The following is a 19,296-nucleotide window of genomic DNA, read 5'->3' on the forward strand; positions in this document are numbered from 1 at the left end:
GGCCTTCTCAGTTGTCCCTAGGCTGTTACTAGACTCTTGAATTGCAGGGAAGAGCAGTGATGCAATATCTCCTGGTGATCAAGTGTTTGTTTCTGTGCAGTTCCAAACCCATTTCTTCTATGGCTCCTGAGAAAGTATAAAGCTTACTATCCCAGAAAGTTTGTTGATCTATTATTTAAGATTTGAAAAACATCAAGCAATAGATATTGCTGTGTTCTAGGTGGGCTGAAAGAAGAGACCAAATATCAGTGCTTGCCATATATACAACCGTGTTTTTTTTTTTTTTTTTTTTTTTTTTTTTTTTTTTTTGATAGGCAGAGTGGACAGTGAGAGAGAGAGACAGAGAGAGAAAGGTCTTCCTTTGCCGCTGGTTCACCCTCCAATGGCCGCCGCTGCAGCCGGCGCACCGCGCTGATCCTGGCAGGAGCCAGGATCCAGGTGCTTTTCCTGGTCTCCCATGGGGTGCAGGGCCCAAGCACCTGGGCCATCCTCCACTGCACTCCCTGGCCATAGCAGAGAGCTGGCCTGGAAGAGGGGCAACCGGGACAGAATCCGGCGCCCCAACCGGGACTAGAACCCGGTGTGCCGGCGCCGCAAGGTGGAGGATTAGCCTATTGAGCCACGGCGCCGGCTCACAACCGTGTTTTGATTACACTGGTCTAATCCAATTTATCTCCTCTTGGCAGTGGCCATAGCTAGTGTCGCATGCTTTGTTACGGGAAGATGTGCTATAGCACACCTTTCCTGGGCTGTTGTCTGAAGCCAGAGAAGCCTGGTTTCTATCATTTGGCATCTTGTAGCGAGAAAACACATACCATATATATAAATTAATGAAAGTTGCAAATAAAAACTTCAGAATATTTAGAATCTGGATTTTTAAGGTAATTAAAATTTTAATTATTTTTATAATAGCTTTAATAAAGATGCAATACCCAAATTCTAGTTGCCAATGAAAAGTTTATATTTTATATCACAAAATATTCCTCAGTAGCCATTGGCAAATATTACAAATATCCCAGTAGTTAATGAGTTTCTACAAATTGATACATACAGGGAGGCAATAAAATAGAACTTTATTATTCCTGGGAAACAATAAATCATGCAAGAACTAGTACTGGGACCGCTGGTGCAGCAACTTAGTTGATCAGTCTTTTAAATGACTTAAGGGCTTTCATTGCTTAAATTTCTTGCATACACTGAAGCAGTCTTTTCCCAAAATTGCTAGCATGAAGAAACCCATAAAACTTCTTGACACTTTTTTCTTTTGCTTTTCATTGAGAATAGAAAGGAAAATAATATTAAGAAGCTTTTTCTGGAACTTGAATGGTGTTTATCAAAAGAAAGGATGTGCTAGTCGCAGGTCATCTATGCCAGGTAATAGAAGAGCCCTTGTGCCCTTCAATACACTGATTATTTTGTGTATTTATGATGTGTGAGTCCTCAAAAAGGAGTGTCTCCACACAGAGATCCCTCTATTTGGCTCAAGGTTGATAGTGAATTGATTTCATTGGATGATCAGGCAGGTGTAGTTACTAACCCTGCTCTACAGAACTACAGCACACTGACAGTGATATCCAAACAACCTTAAGCAACTTTTCCCTTTGGAAAATGGGTGGTTCATGTGTTCAGGATCTCTGTCTTGAGAATCAACAAGCAAGGTTTCTATGGTTATGGAAACTCCTTAGATAATGGAATTTAGAGAACTGGATCTGGATAGACATGCTGCTGATAAAATATACCAGCCATTAACTCATGCACCATGATCCTTCTTGCAATAACTATACACCGTTATAGATAACCTGTGGTTTGTTATTTCTTGAGGTGCTAGGAGGCCAAAATAGTAGATCTAATACCATTTGCTCCACAAACAGATTCATTTCAAGCTGCGTTATTTTGTAAAAGCCATTAATATCCCACACCTTTATTTATCTTTTAGTATAAAATGAGGAAACTATATATCTGCCACTCAGGGTTGTTTCAAGGATTAAATATGCTTACCTGGCTAGAAGATGCTCAGTTAGTAGCACATAAATGCAAATCCAAAAAACACAACTCACAAACCCAGCAGTATTCTCCTTGTGTCATTTATCTTTCTAAGTTTAGCATTCTGTACAAGGCCTACTCCATAGTAGGATGTCACCTGTGTTTGTGATAGGAATGAACTAGCTGCATGGATCCATATATCATGGTAAACATGAAAAATCATAAAAATAAAGTCAAAGTGCTCCCGAAGCTTCTAATTATAAAATTGGAGCACAATCTTTGTGGATATTTTACTTTGTATGACGTTTGATTAATTTTGTTTTCAACTTTGTTCGCCTGCTCCCATTTCTCTGCTGCCGTAGTATTTTTTGGTTTATCTTGGACACGTACATATGCTTGTACAATAGCTGTATTATTTTGTATTTGCATGTGCTCTGTGTATACAACTAGTATGTTGTTAAGGATGTCATTTTTCTTCTCAACATTCCTTCCACAACACTATTGTTTCTGACTACTGTGGAGCATTTTATATTGTTTAATCACATTTTCTTTATGCATTACCTGGTCATCCTTACTTATGAGCTCCTGGATTGTTTCTGACTCCTCAAAACCTCGAAAGCTAACTTGTGTTGATTTGTGTTAGCTTTTTTCTGAGGTTTCTTTTCATAAAGCCAAATCATTGATTGTGAGTTTGGTATCAATACTTCCAGATTGCTCTTGAGTAACAGCTACACTTTTACTCACTGGGCATCATGATTTCCACTTCTTCATATACTTACCAACATCTGATGGGACCTTGTTTTAAAATTATACTGACTTGTTGAGATTATTGTCCTGTTATAATATGATGACTTTGCATACTGAGAAATCAAATTTTCTCTTTTGTGTAATGCTTTTTCATATATTTTGAACATTTTTTATTCATCCATTACTTAGTGATATTTGGGAATTTCTTGTATATTTTATATATTAACCATTAATCAGTTTTAGTTATTACAAATGTCTTTCCCATCTGTCATTAGTGAGTGCAATTCTGTGGTTTGATGCACTGACCAGATACTCTTTTTTTATTTTATTTAATAAATGTGAATTTACAAAGTGCAACTTCTTTTGTATTGTTGTGGCTTCCCCACCCCCAACCTCCCTCCCTCCCGCGGCCCTCCCCTCTCCCACTCCCTCTCCCATCCCGCCCTTTATCACGTTTCATTTTCAATTACCTTCATATACAGATCAACTTAGTATACACTAAGCAAGGATTTCAACAGGCTGCCCTCACAGAACTGCACAAGGTATAGGGTATTGTTTGACTAGTAGTGTTGTTTTTAAGTTTCATAGTAAAACACATTAAGGACAGAGATCCTACGTGGGGAGCCTGTACCCAGTGACTCCTGTTGCTGATTTAACTATTGGCACTCTTATTTATGACATCAGCAATCATCCGAGACTCTTGCTATGAGTTGTCTAGGCTATGGAAGCCCCTTGAGTTCACCAACTCTGAACTTGTTTAGTCAAGGCTGTATCACGGTGGAGGTTTCTTCCTCCCTTCAGAGAAAGGCGCCTCCCTCCTTGATGGCCTGTTCCTTCCGCTGGGGTCTGGTTCACCAGGATGTTTCATTTAGGTTGTTTTTGCCACTGTGTCATGGCTTTCCATGCCTGTAAAACTCTCATGGGCCTTTTAGCCAGATCTGAATGTCTCAAGGGTTGATTCTGAGGCAGGAGTGCTGTTTTGGGCATTTGCCATTCTATGAGTCTGCTGTGTGTCCTGCTTCCCCCGCAGGATCATTCTCTCCCTTTTAATTCTATCCTTCATTATTTGCATACACTGGTCTTATTTGTGAAATCTCTTCGACACTTACCCTATCTTTTTGAGTGGTTATGTATTTATACTTATCACTTTACCAAGTGAGCTGGCATTTGGCCAGATACTTTTAATACTGAATATTTCAAATATCTAATTTAATTTTAAATTCAATATTTTTGCCTTACAATTTGTGTTTTTGAGTCATAAGAAATACTCTTTCATCTTGAAGTTCTAAAGATAAGTCTACATTTTTTTCGGTTAATATTATTATTTCATTTCCATGTGTGTTTCTAAACTCCAAGCAGTTTCTATCATGTCAAAATTAGAAATAATATAATATTTTGCTTTCCTCATTTTTTTTTGACAGGCAGAATGGACAGTGAGAGAGAAAGAGAGAGAGAGAGAAAGAGAAAGGTCTTCCTTTTCTGTTGGTTCACCCCACAATGGCCGCTGCGGCCCCCGCATGGCGCTGATCCGAAGGCAGGAGCCAGGTGCTTCTCCTGGTCTCCCATGTGGGTGCAGGGTCCAAGGACTTGGGCCATCTTTCACTGCACTCCAGAGCCGCAGCAGAGGGCTGGACTTGAAGAGGAGCAACCAGGACAGAATCCGGCACCCCGACCGGGACTAGAACCTGGGGTGCCGGTGCCGCAGGAGGATTAGCCTATTGAGCTGGGGCTCCGGCCTTCCTCATTTTTAGTATATCTTTTCCTTTCAAAAAGAAAGCTCTATGGGCCGGCGCCTTGGCTCACTTGGTTAATCCTCCACCTTTGGCGCTGGCATCCCATATGGGTGCAGGGTTCTAGTCCCGGTTGTTCTTCTTCCAGTACAGCTGTCTGCTGTGGCCCGGGAAGGCAGTGGAGGATGGCCCAAGTGCTTGGGCCCCTGCACCCCATGGGAGACCAGGAGAAGCACCTGGCTCCTGGCTTCGGATCAGCACAATGCCAGTCATCGTGGCCATTTGGGGAGTGAACCAACGGAAAAGGAAGACCTTTCTCTCTGTCTCTCTCTCTCACTGTCTATAACTCTACCTGTCAAATAAATAAAAAAAAAAAAGTAAGCTCTACAACAGTGCTATGTCAGGTTTTTTTCCCTACTTTAATTTCAATGCACAATACAATATTTTAACAATATTCCTTACATAAATTCATTACTGCAATAGTGCACATTTAAAAATGACTTGTAGGAATTGACGTCATGTAGTGGGTTAAGTCAAAGCCTCCAGCACTGGCATCTATGTGAGCATAGGTTCGAGTTCTGGGTGTTCCACTTCTGCTCTAGCTAACGTGCCTGGGAAAGCAGCAGCAGGTAGCTCAAGTGCTTGGACCCCTGCCACCCACATGGAAGACCTGAATGATGCTCCTGGCTCCTGGCATTGGCCTGACTCAACTATGATCATTGCAGCCATTTGGGGAGTGAACCAGCAGATGGAAGATTTCTCTCTGTCTCTTCCTCTCTGTAACTCTGCCTTTCAAACAAATAAACAAATCTTTAATTGAAAATATAGACTCCAGATACAAAATTTTTAACTCTATATCAACTGTTTTAAATTTGACTTTCTTAAAAACATTTCACCAACATATTTACTCATTTGAATTCTAAATACTAAATATGGCAACAATTGGAAAAATCTAATCTTGGGTCTATACACTGGTTGTAGATAAATGTGCTCTGGATCTGTGACTAAGATCTGATAAACAGTTACACCAGGTAATGTGGATGCTCCACCCCAACCTTCAGACTTCTTTGTGCATTTCTGTGCTTTCTTTCCCAGGCTGCTTCTCCTCAAACCTTTTTTTTTTAGGTCATCTTTTTTTAACTTTTATTTAGTATATATAAATTTCCAAAGTACAGCTTATGGATTACAATGGCTTTTCCCCCACATAACTTCCCTCCCACCTACAACCCTCCCATCTCCCACTCCCTCTCCCATTCCATTCACATCAAAATTCATTTTTTATACAGAAGATCAATTTAGTATATATTAAGTAAAGATTTCATCAGTTTGCCCCCACACAGAACACAAAGTGCCAAATACTGTTTGAGCACTAGTCATATCATTAATTCACATTGAACTACACGTTAAGGATGGAGATCCTACATGGGGAGTAAGTGCACAGTGACTCCTGTTGTTGACTTAACAAATTGACACTCTTGTTTAAGGCGTCAGCAATTTCCCCAGGCTCTAGTCATGAGTTGGCAAGGCCATGGAAGCCCCCTGAGCTCGCCGACTTTGATCTTATTTTGACAAGGCCATAGTCAAAGTGGAAATTCTCCCTTTAGAGAAAGGTACCTTCTTCATTGATGGCCATTCTTTCCACTGGGATCTCACTCACAGAGATCTTTCATTTAGGTTTTTTTGTTTGTTTATTTGTTTTTTGTTTGTTTTGTTTTGTTTTGTTTTGCCACAGTGTCTTGTCTTTCCATGCCTGAAATACTCTCATGGGCTTTTTAGCCAGTTCCGAATGCCTTAAGAGCTGATTCTGAGGCCAGAGTGCTATTTAGACATCTGCCATTCTATGAGTCTGCTGTGTGTCTCACTTCCCATGTTGGGTCGTTCTCTCATTTTTAATTTTATCAGTTAGTATTTTCAGACACTATTCTTGTTTATGTGATCCCTTTGACTCTTAGTCCTACCATTATGATCAATTGTAAACAGAAATTGATCACTTGGACTAGTGAGATGGCATTGGTACATGCCACCTTGATGGGATTGAATTGGAATCCTCTGGCACGTTTCTAACTCTACCACTAGGAGTAAGTCTGATTGAGCATGTCCCGAATTGCACATCTCTTCCCTCTCTTATTCCCACTCTTAGATTTAATGGAGATCATGTGTTAATTAAAGAGTTCAACCAACGGTATTAAGTAGAACAAAAAAATACCAAAAGGAATAAAGTAGTGAGTTGTTCCTCAATAGTCAGGACAAGGGCCAATTAAGTCATTGTTTCTCATAGTGTCCATTTCACTTTAACAGTTTTCCTTTTAGGTGCTCAGTTAGCTGTCACGGATCAGGGAGAACATATGATTTTTGTCCCTTTGGGACTGGCCTATTTCACCCAGCATGATTTTTTCCAGATTCTTCCATTTTGCTGCAATGACCGGCCTTCTTTTTTTTACTGCTGTAGTATTCCATAGAGTACACACCCCATAATTTCTTTATCCAGTCTACTGTTGATAGGCATTTAGGTTGACTCCATGCTCTAGCTATTGTGAATTGAGCTGCAACAAACATTCAGGTGCAACCTGAATATAGCCCTGCCATACTACCCAGCCATCCCACTCCTTGGAATTTACCCAAAGGAAATTCAATTGGCAAATGCAGGAGCTGTCTAGACTACTTTTAATGCCTAACTCAATGTAAATGCTGTGTAAATTGTTACATTGTGCTGTTTAGGGAATAATGACAAGAAGTTTAGAAGAGATGCAATTTTTTTTTCAAATGTTTGTTATTCCTGACTGGCTGAATCTGCGGAAACTGTGGATATGGAGAGCCGACTGTATTTGCTTTGCAAGAAAAATCCTGAAGCTTGTAGAAATTTCAAAACCAGGATACCAAGAAATGGGAGGGTTTTACTTAGCAATCTGGGTGACTTAACTCATAGTAATTGGCATATGTATAGTTGTGATTTGCATTCCAGGCATTTAAACTGAGATATTTCTGATCAGGTTGAAGGTACTGTGAGTAGAAAATCTCTTTCCCCAAGATATAAGATGGAGGGAGTCTTTGGAGAATTGCCTTGCTGAATTGGTAAGTTAGTTTTCTCTGGATTTTGGTGATTTCCCCAGTTCTTCCATAATTCCTCAGTGCTCTGGCCATTTTCTGGTAAGTCATGGTCTTCCGGTTACCTTTTCTTTTTCCCCAGAGTTCAGCCAGTTTTTCTTTGTTTTTTGATACAAATTGAAAGATGCCTTTGTTTTTATCGACCCACTGAATACAGGATGCCATCTCGGGATTACACAGGGATTCGTAAAGGTATTCAAACAGTCAGAGCTTCTTCCTGCCTTTTTCTCCTTTTTGTGGGAAAACAGTAGGTTGCACCAATTGGTTTTCAGTTGCATTCTGCAGAGATTGGTGGATATTCCCTTCAAGATAGAGATCTGAAACATTGTTTTTTTATCGTTCTCCAACTATGAACAGATTCCTCTGCAGGCACCACTTCGTAGCAGCTGGAGTTTCCTCTGAAATAAGGACAATGATTGATGAAAGCCAGGTAATTTTTGTAATCTGGGGAGTACTGGAAATCTCCCAGTGAATGCTGCCTGAGTATCTCAAAAGCGTCTTCATATGCTTAGCCCAGCCTGTCTTGTTCCACACAAGTCTGCATGCTTCATTAATAAACTGGCAATCCTATTTCGTGTTATCTGTCCAATCTAGCATCCAGTTGTGCAAGGTGGTGACAACTTGCCCTTCTTCTGAAACACATGTTCCGTCGCTCTTAAGTAACTTGTATCCTGCCATTTCAATGCTGTCACACTTCTCAAACCTTACGTTCCTTGATACTCAGCAAGCTTTTCCAGCAGATCGCCCTGTATCTCATTTACATGGTTCACCACTCTCACGTGGGTTATTAAATCCTTGTTCTCTCAGTTTAGGTGTGGACAACTCCAAGGTACACCCCATGCTCCACAGTACACCAGCCACAGCGCACCAGCCACAGCATCCATTGGAGGGTGAACCAACGGCAAAGGAAGACCTTTCTCTCTGTCTCTCTCTCTCACTGTCCACTCTGCCTGTCAAAAAAAAAAAAAATGTTCAGTGAAGTATTAGAAAAAAACAAAAAATAAGTTGTTCTTTGATGACATTTCTGGCCGTTACATATTCCTTCCCTAGAGGAAACCACTGCAATGAATTTTTACCTTATCCTTCCAGAATTTTTATGCTTGTATACATAAACAACTGTAGATATTATCAACTCTTTGGTTTGTGTATATATGTTCATTTTTGTGAATGGTGTTATACTCTACCAAGTGTTCTCCCTGCTTTACCTCCAGAAAAAGGCAAGTGCTCAGAAATGGATTGAGCAATGGCAAAGAAACAATGGCAAAGATATTGACGAGGTAGCACTAGTCAGATGACGTATCATCTTAAAGGTTGTAGGAAAGTTATGGGGACTTGTTTAGCAAGGAAATGAGATGTCAGACTTTAATTTGTAAGGAGGAGAACCAGATAAGCAGCTATTGCAATCCGTAGGGTGCAACCTAGACAAGAGCATCAGGTAGGCAAGCAGTAGCAGTTAATTATATTTGCTGTGTTTTAAAGGAAAAAAGTTAGACTTTAAAGAGGAAAATTTATTTAATTAATACATATATACAAACTTTGAATAATTATTATTAGAAAAATTCTCTATGTATACATCTATGTCTGACTTCATGAAGGTGAGGTTTCTACTGACCATTGTATCTCTATTTATTTACACTGAAATTTCTTTGTTTCCTTTTATTATTTAAATGATCTGTAATATGCATAATTGGTATTGACAGTTAATAAATATGATTAACAGTAATTTATGATTTTAAATTTTCTTTTTACAATTTTAGAATTATTGCTTTAAACTCATTTTTATGCTTCTTTTCCTTTCTTATTTTCTTTAAATAAATAAATAAAGATTTATTTATTTTATTTGAAAGGCAGAGTTACAGACAAGCAGAGGCAGAAAGAGAGAGAGAGAAGAGTCTTCCATCTGTTGGTTCACTCCCCAGATGGCCGCAATGGCTGGAGCTGTACCAGCCAGGAGACAGGAGCCAGGAGCTTCTTTCTGGTCTCCCTCACAGGTGCAAGGGGCTCAAGCACTTGAGCCATCTTCTACTGCTTTCCCGGGCCATGGCAGAGAGCTGGATTGCAAGTGGAGCAGCTGGGACTCAAACCGGCACCCATATGAGATGCTGACACTGCAGGAAGCAGCTTTACCCACTATGCCACAGAGCCGGCCCCTTCCTTTCTTGTTTTAATATCAGATTTCTCCAAACTTCATAAAATTTGATAATTCATATTTTATTTTTCAGATAAAAACAAAATTAAAATTAACAGATAATTATTCATACTCCCCAAATTATTAAATTACAATGATTAACCCTCCAAAATTTTTATTTTTCTTAAAGATTCTTTCATTTTACAATTTTAAAATGTTTTTGCCACATTCACTACATTTTATAGATATACATATACATAGTATTTTTCTTGAAAACAAAGATTAATATGGAGTGAGAGATCATGACAATGATTATAATGTGGGGAAAGAAGAATATATTGTCATTTACATGTTATGATTCAGTGAAGCAATATTTATGACTAAATATCCAATGGTATGGAATCCACACAATTTTTATGCTCCATACATTAACTCACACCAATAAGAGAAAATGTGATAACTGTCTTTCTGTGTTTGGCTTATTTCACTTGAAATCATGGTCTCTGGCTGCATACACTTTGCTAAGAATGTCAGGATTTCATTCCTTTTAAGGCTACTGTTCCATATTTATAAATGTGTGTGTGTTTGTGGGTGTATCACCTTTTCTTTATATAATCATCAGTTGGTGAACATCTAGGTTGATTCCATATTTTAGTTATCATTGACTGAGCTGCTATAAACTTGGAACTGTGGGTATCACTTTCCTATTCTGATTTCATTTCTTTTCATGTATTTCCAGGAGTCAGATAGCTGGGTCATAGGGTAAATCTATTTTTAGTTTTCTGAGGAATCTCATGCAGTTTTCCATAATAGTTATACCAGTTTACATTACCACCAGCAGTGTGTTAGGGTTCCTTTTTCTCCACAACATCACCAGCATTAGTTACTTTATAATTTTTGGTTAATAGCCATTCTAGCTGGAATGAGGTGACACCTCATTTTTTTATTTATATGTCACTGATGGCTAGAAATTCTGAATACTTTTTCATGTGCCTGCTGGCCACTTGTATTTCATCCTTGGAAAAAAAACTTTGTATCTTTTGCCCATTTCTTAAGTGGACTGTCTTATTTTTATTTATTTATTGTGGGGTTTCTTGAACTCCTTATATATTCTGATGTAAATTGTTCATTGGGTGAATAATTAGGAAATGTTTTCTCCTATCCTGTCAGTTGCCTCTTCATTTTGTTAATTGTTTCCTTTGCTGTGCAGAAGATTCTTAGCTTGATGGACTGTCACCTGTTTATTTGTATTTTTAGTGCCTGTGCTTCTGGGATCTTATCCAAAATGTTTTGCCTCGGCTGATGACTTGCAACATTTCCCCTAAGTTTTCCAATAGTAATTTGGTTTTAGGTCTTAAATTTAGATCCCTCGTCCATTGTGAATTGATTTCTGTTTAGGGTGTAAGGGGTTTTGATTCAAACTTCTGCATGCAGAAATCCAATTTTCAGAACACCATTTGTTGAGACTGTTCTTTTTACAGGGAGTGATTTTAGCTCACTTGTCAAAGATTAATTGTAGACGTGGCTGCTGATTTCTGAGATTTCAGTTCTAGTCCATTGGTCTATATGCCTTTTTTTTAGTGCTTTGCTGTTTTGATTATAGCTCCCCTATAGTATATCTTGAAATCTGGTATTGTGGTGTTTCAGCTTCCTGTTCATTGTTTAAGATTGCTTTGGTTATTTGGGGTCTTTTGTGTTTCCATATAAATTTTAGTATTGGTTTTTCTAGTTCTGTGGAGAATGATCTTGGAATTTTCATTAGAACCACATTGAATCCATAAATTGCTTTGGGTAGTATGGCCATTTTGATGATATTAATTCTTCTGATCCATGAACATGGAAAATGTTTTCATCTTTGTGTCTTCTGTTTCTTTCATTAATGGTTTTTAAATTTTTCATTGCAGAGACCTTTCATACCCTTGTATAAATTTATCCCAAGGGATTAAAACTTTTGCAGCTATTGTGAATGAGACTGATCTTATAAACTCTTTCTCGGCCAAAATGTTATTGGTGTATAACAATGCTATTGATTTTTGTGTATTTATTTTATATTCTGCAAACTTGCCAATAGTCTCTTATTGGAGTCTTCTTTTAAAGAATATTTATTCAAAAGTTAGATCGAGAGAGAGAGAGAGAGAGAGAGAGAGATTGAGAAGTGTTTCATTTGCTGGGTTAGTCCCCAGATGGCTGCAACGGGCAGGGCTGAGCAAGCCTGCAGCCAGGATAGAGGAGCCTCAGCTGAATCTCTCATGCAGGTGCAGGGGCCCAAACAATTGAGCCATCTTCCACTGCTTTTTCCAGACCTGTGGCATATAGCTGGAATGAAGGTGGAGCTGCTGGGTTACCAGTTGGCACCCATATGGGATGCCAGCATTATAGGCAGTGACTTTGGCTACAGCACAATGCAGGCCCCTTGGTGGAGTCCTTGGTTCCCCTATATAATGATCATGCTACCTGCAAACAGAGATAATTTGGCTTCCTCTTTTTTAATTTTATACACTTGATTTCTTTTTTTTGCCTAATGTCTCTGGCTAAATCGTTCAAAAGTATATTGAATAATAGTGGTGAGAGTGAGCCTTCTTATCTGGTTCGGGATTTTAGTGGAGGTCCTCCCAACTTTTTCTCTTCAGTATGATGCTGGCTGTTCGTTTGCCTAATATTGCCTTTAATCTGTGGAGGTTTGTTGCTTTTATATTCAATTTTAAATAGTTTTTATTAGGATTGGATGTTGCATTTTATCAAATGCGTTATCTGTATCTATTGAGATGGATACAGAAAGATGTTTATGGAATCGATTTTGTTTAGTATTTTTGCATCTGTATTCAATAGGGATATTCGTCTATAATTCTCTTTTTTGTTGATGCTGTTGTATCTTTGGTTTTGGCTTCAAGGCATTGCTGGCCGTATAGAGTGAATTTGGAAGGGTTCTTTCCCTTCCAATCATTCTGAATAGTTTAAGAATAATTGGGATTAGTTACTTCTTGAAAGTTTGGTGAAATCCAGCTGTGAAGCTATCCAGTTTCTTTATTGGGAGGCCTTTTATTACTTTTTCAGTCTCAGCCTTGGTTTTTGGTCTATTGAGGTATTCGGTGTCTTTGTGCCTCAATTTTGGCCAATTCTGGATCCAGAAACCTATCTATATATTCTAGATTTTCCAAGTTGTTGGCATATAGCTGTTTTAATAACTCTTAATGATTCTTTGTATTTCTGTGGTATCAGTTTAACATCTCTTTTTTTTAACTTTTATTTAATAAATATAAATTTCCAAAGTACAGCTTTTCCTGTGTGGGTGCAAACCGTTGAAATCTTTACTTAGTATATGCTAAATTGATCTTCTGTATATAAAGATAATTGAAAATGAATCTTGATGTGAATGGGATGTGAGAGGGAGTGGGAGATGGGAGGTTTGCAGGTGGGAGGGAGGTTGGGGGGGGGGGGAGCCTAGGGTGATTACTGATGCCATAAACAAGAATGTCAATTTGTTAAGTCAACAACAGGAGTCACTGTGCACTTACTCCTCATGTAGGATCTCTGTCCTTAATCTGTTGTACTATGTGATTTAACGATATAACTAGTACTCAAAAGTACTTTATACTTTGTGTTCCTGTGTGGGTGCAAACCGTTGAAATCTTTACTTAGTATATGCTAAATTGATCTTCTGTATATAAAGAGAATTGAAAATGAATCTTGATGTGAATGGAAGGGGGGAGGGAGAGGGAAAGGGGAGGGTTGCGGGTGGAAGGGAAGTTATGGGGGGGGGGGAAGCCATTGTAATCCATAAGCTGTACTTTGGAAATTTATATTCATTCAATAAAAGTTAAAAAAAAAAAAAGAAACAAAAAGAATTCAAGCTATAACTTTCCATTCTCTTCTGGCCTGTAGGATTTCTGTTGAAAAAGGTGTCAATCTGATGGTAGTTCCTTTAAAAGTAATCTGAGATTTCTGTCTTGCAAATTTTAGGATCTTCTCTTTTTATTTTACTTTTGAAATTTTCACTATAATATGTCATGGTGAGAATATTTTCTGATCTTTTCTATTTGAGGTTCTATGTGTTTCCTATATTTCAATATCCATATCTTTTTCCAATTTTGGGGAATTTCCACTATAATTTTATTGAATAAGTTTTTTTTTCTGTTTTGTAAGAATTTAATGTGTAAACAAATACAGAAAAATAAGCATCATGGCAACCGAACACTTCCGCTTGTAACAGTTTTAAAGACACTACACCAACAATACGTTTTTACACGCAAGAGGTTGTCTCTGCAAAACGATGTCTGCCTTCCTGTGGAATCACTTCACAGTCTTACTGTAAGCCAGAAAAACAAGATTCATGTTGGTAAAGCAGCCTGCAAATCATGCCTGTTCTCACCTTTCATATGCTGTAAAACTAAAAAGAGCTTCCAGAGGGGGAGTGGATGGCCTTGGCTGCCCTACTGTACACAGGACAAAAATGATGGCAAACTGAAAGCTAGGAAAAGAAACACCTTCATCTTCATTGCATTTGCCTGGTGGAAGCCGTTACCTGCAGATGGATAATAAAGCATTTAACCAGAACTGGTACTTGACTCTGGTATAAGGTGACAGGACGAAACACATGTGTTAATGAATGTTCCCATATGACAACACCATCTCATTACTACTGAAAACCCCATGTGGGGTTTTCATTATGTACAGTAAGTAGATGGCTGCTTTAAAAATAGCCTATTTTAAACATTTTTGACAATTTTGCTTACACAAGAAGGAGTTCACATAGGATCAACACAGCACTAACCTGATAAGATGGGGGGGCCTCACACACCCATCTGAATCACTGAAGGAAGCACTGCCATTGGAAGTGGTCTTTGTCCTGAGAAAGTCGTGTTGCAAAATGGCACAAGGTGATACAAATTCGCTCCAGTTTTCCCCACAAATGCAAGATGGGAAAATCAGATTATCATACATCTTTGTGAAGAAAACATGCTTTTGGTTACTTCCCAAACTCTAATTGTTTCAGAGGGTGACAACCAAACTTACAGAGCAATCATTTTTGCATTTGGTAGACCTTGGTTCATGGGTATGCGATTTTTTACATGACATCATTTACAAGAGAAACTAAGGCACAGAACTTGGCCAAACTCAGTTTTGAGGCTGAGTTTCACAGCACAGGTGGCTCTGCCTCTTGGGTTAGAGGGTAATAGGTGATAGCTCCCCAAAAAAGGAAAAAGAGTTTGATTGCATTTGGTGAGTAATATAAATTGTCTTTGAAATACGAGCTCCCTTGAAAATCTTTGGCATCTGTGAGTCTTTGGAGGCTGCAGTTTGGGGGTGTGTTCCCTCAAAATAGATAAAGGCTGGGGTGGGGGCTAGCTTTGAAGTCACACAAACAAGTTCATCTGAAAATGACCTGAGTTCATTCTGTGTGGTGATGGGACCCGAGAGGCCCGGGCGCGTCAGGGTTCATACACATGCATTCCGCAGCGTGACCAGAACTTACTCCATACTTACGTAAAGTACAAAACTAAGATGTCTCACTTTCATTCTCCATGAGCCCAACTATTCGAAGATGTTAAACTTACTACAGTGGGGTGGTTAATTTCATGTATGTACAACTTCAAAAATATTTTCCACCAAAAAAAACTTTAAATTCTCTCTCCCATAAACTTGCTCAGAGTGGCCTGTCTTCCCATGGGGATGTTTTCAATCACAAAACTTCTAACCTCTTTGAAGTTCATACATGTTTACAGCTTAGGTGGGTTAATGTTGTCATTAATGTAGTGGTATGGAACATACCATGTACAAGTAGAAAATAAAATTATTTTCAAGTTTCTGTTGTTTTTTTTTAAAGTGCTCTATGTGCTGTATTAAATCAATTTGCAGATTATAGAAATCCATTATGACAAATCATATTTGTACAAAAGATCAGCAGTTAAACAAGAACGGTTTGTTCAAGTATGGATGCATCGATTAAGAGATGCAAAAACTCGTTAGGCATTAACAAAAGTCAATCCATGAGAAAACCTATAGGAATGGCGGAGGTATCTAGAAGGAATGTTGGCGTGTCAGAGACTCATTTGTACACGGTAACTACTACAGTAAAGTGGTTCTGAATGTTTTGGTTACTAGTATCAGTAACTGTCCAACCAAAGGATAACAAAAGTAAAACAGGCTTTCACTCCTTATCAGAAATAAAAAAAAAAAAAAAAAAAAAAAAAAAGTCTGAATGCTGAGAAGCCGCATCCTAAGAACGTTTTCTGACGAACTTCACGGCTAGTAGGTTGCTTCATCCATGTTGTCGTCGCTGTCTACGCCAAAATCGTCTCCATTGTCGAAGTATGAGTTAATGTAGTCATTTTCCTCCTCCTGCTCTTCTTCGTCGTACTCCTCCTGCTCCGCAGCTTCTTCGTCGTCCTCATCGTCGCCATCTTTACCCTTCTCTTTGCTGCCTTCTCTCTCTTCATTTTCCTCATCTGATTTCTCACCATCGCCTCTCTTCTCCAGTTCCTGAATTACTATTATATTTGTCAATGTACCTTTTTTGCATTTTTTCCTTGGCATCATCTCTCTTGGAAATCTTCTCCAATCTGGTATCCACTCTTCTTTGTATACCTTCATACATCTTTTACTGTACCTTTCAATGTCTTGCTTCTCTTCAGGAGGCTCAATGAAATAAGGCATCCTTTTCATTGTTTCTCTCAGCTCCTGTTTCAAGGCCAGCATGTAATCTTCACCTTCCCCTGTTTTCAGTGGCACTGGCTTATAATCTGTATCGGGAAACACAGGGGGTGGCTTCAGCACCACGTCAGGCAGCTTCTCACCTCTGCTGAAGCCCACAGCCTGGATGTTAAAGGTGTAGGCAGCCCGCCCTCTTCCTTTGTTCCCCGCCATCAGGATGGGCTACGCCTCCAGGAGACTGAATTCTGAAAGACACCACCAGGGATGCAGGCAGGCTGGGTCCTGCTGGCTCCAGGCTCCGGGCTTGGGCAAAAACTGCAGTTGGAGTACTGACCGGCCGGCCGGGCAGAGGCTCCGGGCGCGCCTGACTCCAGCGCTCGGCGGCGGCCTATTGAATGTTTTTAAGCCATTCTTTTTTTTTTTTAATATTTCCTCAGAATTTCCTAAGACTTGTATATTTGATTGTTTGTTGGTTACCCATAGATCTGAGACATTGTTTTCAATCTAATTTCTAATTTTTTCCCTCATTTTCTTCTTTTTTTTATCAGAGATATTTTGAAAGACCTATCTTATAGATTATATATTCTTTGGTCTGCATCATCAAGTCTGTTGCTAACGCTTTCCTATGTATTGTTTATTTGACTTACTGAATACATCATTTACAGTATTTCTGTTTTTTCAGATATCTATCTCTGCAGAATTTCTGACATGTCATGTACTGAATTCCTATTTTCACTGGAATGTTTTTCTGTATTTTTGAATAACCTTACAATCACCCTTTTGGATTATTTTTTCAGGCATTTCATCAATCTCCCCTTCTTCACAGTTCAGTATTATTATGTTCCTTTTGAAGAGTCATATTGCTGTAATTGTTCAAGTTTCCTAAGTTTTTACATTGATTTTTATTTGTCTGTGGAAGCTCTTTTTCTGTATCTTCTGGATAATTTTTTGTGATTAAAGTCTTTATTTCTGGAGATTTGTCTCTGAGACTCTGTGGGTGCCTAATATTTATACTTCAGTTCTAGGACTGTGTGCTGGATAGGGCCAGGAGGCTCTCGTTACCATTTGTAGGTACAACAAAAGTCCAGAGTGACACCCAAGATGGACAGGGGGGAATCACATCTGGATATAGTCAGTGGGTGAGGAGATGTTGAAGGTGACTGATGTGTCCAAAGTACCAGACTTTCTCTGTGCCCAAGTGAACCAGGTGATTAGGAGCCCATTGTAATACTACCATACCAGTGCAACCCACCCACCAGAGGTGCACACTGTTCAGAACAATGACTCACGCTGCAGTGTATCCCCTGGTCCCATTGTGATATCCATCCCAAGTATTTAGGGAGCTGTGGATTTTTGTATTCAGGCTGGGCAGATGTATGGGAACTGAACTGCCACCTGTGACCTTCCCAGCTCCCTAGTTTATGCCCAGAACTCTCATAGCCACTGAATACGGGGGTATGCTCTCCACTCTGTAAACTGCTTGGTTAGGAAGCACCAGATTTACAGAGATTATATAACTTCAAGTATGTGACTTGGATTTTTTGCTAAATCAGGTAGATAAGTCTTTGGGTCAAATTGAATTATTGAAGTTTCATTATTTGAAAATTTTGTGTTATATTACTGATGATTTAATAATTTTTATAATTTGGATTATATTCTTATCTCTTAATATCATGTATTTCTTTTTTTTTCAGTATAAAAGTAATTTTGATTTTAACTTGCAATGCCAAAATGTGCAAATATACAGTTTGGGGACTGATTTGAAACTTGGCCATGAGAATCTTAGATGGTGCTCTCAAATCCCCAGGGGAGGAAAGATTTTACTGCTTCCATAATTCACAGCTAGTATGCAGGGCAAGGAAAGCTTTTCTTTCCAGGGCTGAATCTACTGAAAAGTAGATTTTGCTGTCTGGGTGACTGGTTCCATCTACAGGTAGTATGGATACTCTACAGCCTTGAATTTTCTTGAAAAAGCTCTTTGATCTCTAAAAGGGGTCCTTTCATATAGTAGCTAAGGAAGCATGTTTCACCCTTATTGGCCCAAGCGGTTGCATTGGTATTAGATGGGTGATGATGGTGATGATGTGTCTCTTAGCCTTCAGCAGGTCAGTTGGGATTATTCATATGATAGGAGGCATAGGGAGAATTGAACATTTCAAAGATCATGCTTTCTTTCTGCCATGTACTGCATAACAATCTTCTTTAGATTTCAACTGGTGTTTCAACTTGAGTGACCCCAACAATCTGGTCCCCCATGAGTAGCTCCTAACCCACACTCTACTACCCCATCTAAATTTGAGCTCTTGTACCTGTTTGCGCATCTGTGACTTCCATATGATACTCTTATACCCAGTCAGAGCTTTAATTTGTTAGAAAATTTTTAGTATTTAAAGATGTTTCCATTGAGGGAAAGATTTCTCAGCAAATCTGAGTCCATCCCTTTGTTCACTAGAGCTTTGTTTGGTCTAAATTAGTCTTTCCCAATAAAATCATTTTGTCCCGGGAAAAATCCATTTATATAGTCATTATATAACACAGCACTCATATTTCAATGTTTTAAGTTGTTGAAGTAAATGAAGAGGTTATTTATTTAGACAAATGGAATGGAAGCAGGTAGAAATGACAAAAATAGTATTTTCCAATAAAGTACCAATAAATTAAAGCCTTAGAGAAGTTATTTGCCTTATTGCAAGAGTACTATGTGAAGTAAAAACACAGGAATCCTATCCAGGCTTATTCACTCACAAGCTCCTGAAGTTGAGCATGTTATTATTGAATACCTCTGGGGCTTAGTGCTGTTTTCTGTAAAGTGAAATTGATACCTTCCTCACTGGCTTATCTAAGGATTAAATAAACTATGTAAGTCACATGACATGTAATAGTTTTCCTGTAGGGGATTATGGTTACTTGGTCAATGAATTTTTAAAGCTGTGTGTGTGAACAAAGCAAACT

At 38.8% G+C, this 19,296-nt stretch overlaps 2 pseudogenes; both read right to left on the reverse strand.

Annotated features, from left to right (window-relative positions):
* Positions 1 to 7,137: 7,137 nt before the first annotated feature.
* On the reverse strand, positions 7,138 to 8,109 carry LOC100338485 (transcription factor Spi-C pseudogene; annotated as a pseudogene).
* A 6,652-nt stretch (positions 8,110 to 14,761) lies between these two features.
* On the reverse strand, positions 14,762 to 16,700 carry LOC138849159 (DNA-directed RNA polymerase III subunit RPC7 pseudogene; annotated as a pseudogene).
* Positions 16,701 to 19,296: the final 2,596 nt, after the last annotated feature.

The sequence above is a fragment of the Oryctolagus cuniculus genome, chromosome 3 (genome assembly GCF_964237555.1).
Source record: "Oryctolagus cuniculus chromosome 3, mOryCun1.1, whole genome shotgun sequence".
In the NCBI taxonomy this organism is placed as follows: Eukaryota; Metazoa; Chordata; class Mammalia; order Lagomorpha; family Leporidae; genus Oryctolagus; species Oryctolagus cuniculus.